We start from the raw sequence: 4,228 nt of genomic DNA, 5'->3' as shown, positions 1-4,228 counted from the left end.
CTCACCGGGAGCCGAGTGTGTAGCATTGGCCGCCAGAGTCGATTCGAGCTCCCGGGGAGTGAAGGAGTGGTCACTATCGGGGTTAGGTTCGTCAGAGTATACCGGGTAGGAAGATGTCAGTTTGGGCGGGAGGTAGAGAGAGGCGAGCTGATCGAAAACATCGGAGGGAGTCCCCTGGGAGGGCTTTAGCTAGAGTGGGACGAAGGGCAGGATTAGCGTACAGGAGGGATTTAAAAAGAGACCATGCGGATCGCGAGTGCAATGCAGAGTGAAGGCCATCACAAAAAGCATTCCAATGAGAGTGCTGGATGGAGGCGCGTTGGGCGACGATCTCGGCCCGCAGAGCAGTGATGCGGGAGGGAAGTTGGGCATTGTGGGGTAGAGAGCGAAAGGAGCGTTGAAGAATTTTACGACGACGCCATAAACGGAGAAAGAGGGAATCTGGGTCTGGGATGGGGTGACGAGAGCGAACGCGACGGCTACTGGACGTGAGCGCTGCAGAGATGGGCGACATCTCGTCGTCGTAGGATTGAAAGGATTCGGAAGCGAGATTAGTGCGTGAGCCGTGCCAGCCAATGTGAATAACCGGATGACATCGAGGGGTGTGCTAAAGTGAGGTGGTAATATGGATGAGAAAGTGGTCACTGAGCAGAGTTTCGTCTGTAACCTGGCAGTGAAACGAAAGTGAACACCGAGAAAAAGTGAGGTCGGGTGTCCTGGGACGCTATGAGGCAGTGCTCGCTCGAGTAGGGGAACCAGAAGTATTAAGAAAGGTGAGGTGGCGTTCCTGGGCCAGACAATGGAGGAGGAGGTCGGATTTGAGGGTTTGGGGGTATCCCCAGAATGTGCGCGGGGCATTAAAGTCACCACCAAAGACCAGATTGGAGGTAGAAGGAAGAGAGTGAAGAAACTTGCATAGGACTGAGAACTAAGAGGAAGTGGCAGGGGGGTTGTAGAAAGACAAAAGGGCGAGTCAGATGCGGGGAGAAGGATGGTAATAGACCGCAACAACAAAATATTTAAGAAGGGTGGAAGAGATGTAAAATGGCTCGACGAGCACTTCGCTGCGTTCATAAATAGACACAAGCGGTGTGACCGTAGTGGCAAATTAGGCACGGTAGCCTCGCACAGTTCGGGCCGTCCGAGTCTCCTGGAGAAGAAGAAAATTGGGCAGGGAGGGGCGGGCGAGTAGATACTGATGAAGGGGGGTCTTATTATGGCACTGATGTCGGCAGTTCTCCTGCACAGTCTCGAGGTCCTTGGCAAACACCATTATGATAGTGCAGAGGTAGAAGCTCGTGAGGGTACGCGTTCCTTCTTTTTGGCCGAGGGCGGTGACTCATGCACTTAGGGGAGCATAGAAGTGAATGAATTGAATTGTTGCGATTGTGCTTGAGGACTGGTAAGAATCTGGAGAACCGAAGTCTCTAGCTGAACCAAGCAAGTGTGGTGTGCCTGTGTTGTGGTTTCTACAAGATCAGCCAAAGGGGCGATTTAGGCAGTGGAGGAGGGAGTAGTGAACGTGGCAAGGTGCTCATTTAGCTTGGCAAGCTGGGAGGTAAGAGAGGAGTGTAGTGTTCGCGGGTCCCGGCAAGTAAGAAGCGCTAAGAACACTGCGTAGTACTTTATTGGGAAACAGCTGAGATGCGTTCTCCCGAGGCGCTCATGCAGGTGCTCGCTTTTGTAGAGCCACGCCTGACATCATTTGGCGCGTCATCACGCGTCTCACTCGGTCCACACGAAACGCCGGCACGCGTCTCATGCGGCTCGCACAGAACGCCGGCCCGCGTCTCGCTCGCCTCGCACAGAACGCCGGCCCGCGTCTCTCTCGGCTCGCACAGAACGCCGGCACGCGTTCGCCGGGGAGAACGCATCTCAGCTGTTGCCCAATAAAGTACTACGCAGTGTTCTTATCGCTTCTTACTTGCCGGGACCCGCGAACACCACAACTGGCGACGAGGATGGTGGAAGCAAGGCAAGACGCAGAAAAGAAGCGCTGAAGCTGGGCAACGGAGTACCGAGGCAACAGCCCGAAGAGCAACGCTGGATTCAACCGCACCTACGACAAAAGGCGTCAAGACGTCTGAGATGGCAGCCTCCAGTCAGATTGGTGAAGTAGAAGCCTTCGACGAAACTGTGAGTGACTGGCTATCTTACGAAGAACGCCTAATTTCCTTTTTCGCGGTGAACAAAGTTCCAGAAGACCTCAAGGTGCATGCTTTGCTAAGCGTCATTGGGCCGAAGTCATACAGCCTTTTGAAATCTCTGACCGCACCAGATAAGCCGTCAGAAAAGACGTTCAAGGAGCTAACTGAGTTGCTTCGCAATCACTTCACCCCGAGAGTGTCTGTGATCGGAGAGCGAGCAAAATTTCACAGAAGATGTCAGCTGCAGCATGAAAGCATCGCACAGTACGTAGCCGAGATCAGAAAACTAGCTCAGACCTGTGAATTCGGTACCTTTTTGGACGAATCGCTTCGTGACAGGTTTGTGTGCGGTTTATTCCGCACCGACATTCAGCGATACTTATTTGCAGAAGACAAAACGCTGACGTTCCAAAAAGCCGTTGAACGCGCACTCGCTTTGGAAGAAGCTAAGAAAAATGTTGAGGAAGCGCATGCTAGAGAAGCTGTCGACGACTTCCACAAAATGAGCGCTGAATACGCAGCCAAAAGAAAGCATTCTTTCGAGTGTTATCGCTGCGGCTCTGACAAGCATTTTTCCCGCGCCTGTCCGCATATCGCAGATAAGTGCACAAACTGCGGCAAGAAAGGCCACATTCAGCGTGCCTGCCGTGGTCCCAAGCAGTATCCAACGGGTTCATGGAAGTGGATACGCACTCTTAAAAGTAACGACTCGGGAAACATCCAGACGCTGTCTGAAAAAGCCCGGCGTCCCATTACCGTCGATGTCGAAATTCAAGGTGTACCTTTGCGCATGGAGTTAGACACAGGCGCTACGGTGTCTGTAATATAAAGACAGCAGTTCGAGAGACTTAGACCGCCTTTAAGACTCGACCCGACGGAACTGCGACTGAAAACGTACACAGGAGAAGTTATCCAGCCCTGCGGCGTTTTGAAAGCAGCCGTAAGGTACAAGGATCAAGTCGGTGACCTTCCGTTGTACGTTGTAGACTGCGGCGGACCAGCTCTTCTAGGACGCGAGTGGCTCGAAACTTTGGGCTTGGACTGGGACGAAATCTGCCGTTTGCACAAGCTGAACAGGTTTGGGTGCGCAATTTCTGGAGCGGACCAAGATGGCTCAAAGCAACTATCGTGCAGCGCACCGGGCCAGTGTCGTACGAGGCGAAGGTGCAGACACCCATCGGATCCTGCATGTGGAGGCGACACAAGGACCATTTTCTACGAGCCTCAGCTGCGAACACGCCGTCCCCATTTGCGGTGGGGGAGGAGACCGACATCGGTCATCCAGAACTTCCAGATTGTCCGCCACCCTCATCAACCGCTGTCTCTGCAGCTAGCCTTGCACCCGTGGTCAGCGGAAACAGCCCTACGAGGCGGTACCCTCAGCGAGTCAGGAAGCCGCCTGACCGATACCAGCCATCGTGACTCTCCAAATTGCGGTGGAGGAAGTGACGCGTGCCGGCGTTCTGTGCGAGCCGAGAGACGCGGGCCGGCGTTCTGTGCGAGGCGAGCGAGACGCGGGCCGGCGTTCTGTGCGAGCCGCATGAGACGCGTGCCGGCGTTTCGTGTGGACCGAGTGAGACGCGTGATGACGCGCCAAATGATGTCAGGCGTGGCTCTAGAAAAGTGAGCACCTGCATGAGCGCCTCGGGAGAACGCATCTCAGCTGTTGCCCAATAAAGTGCTACGCAGTGTTCTTATCGCTTCTTACTTGCCGGGACCCGCGAACACCACAAGTAGGTAGTTCTGTGGAGGGTTTCAGTCAAGGCATGGATCTGCTGTTGTAGATGGTGGGATTTGCGCTCCTGCTCTCGCTGCTGGCGTTCCAGCTTTGCGAGCCGGAGATCGAAGGGGCGGCTCTCGTAAGTCGAGGATGGAGCCTGTGGTGTAGTGGAAGAGATCGGCGCTGACGCCGAGGAACCTTTACTTTGGCGGGGTAGGAGCCTGGTGGTGACGTCATCGGAGCTGATGGAGGCTCATGATTAGAGGAGGACGAGGGAGTGCGTTGCGTCGCCCGGCGCAAAGCTAGGCGACAGAGGTATGCAGCTTTGGAACATTCGCGTTGCTTTACGAGGAGGAAGCGG

General features: G+C 54.7%; 1 pseudogene; it reads left to right on the top strand.

Moving 5' to 3' along the window:
- The first annotated feature begins 1,874 nt into the window (after positions 1 to 1,874).
- On the top strand, positions 1,875 to 3,798 carry LOC149326497 (uncharacterized; annotated as a pseudogene).
- Positions 3,799 to 4,228: the final 430 nt, after the last annotated feature.

Source organism: Amblyomma mixtum, chromosome 10, assembly GCF_055824585.1.
Source record: "Amblyomma mixtum isolate Tamu chromosome 10, ASM5582458v1, whole genome shotgun sequence".
Taxonomy (NCBI): Eukaryota; Metazoa; Arthropoda; class Arachnida; order Ixodida; family Ixodidae; genus Amblyomma; species Amblyomma mixtum.
The sequence above is the reverse complement of the archived record's forward strand: the minus strand, read 5'-3'. Positions and strand labels throughout refer to the sequence as shown.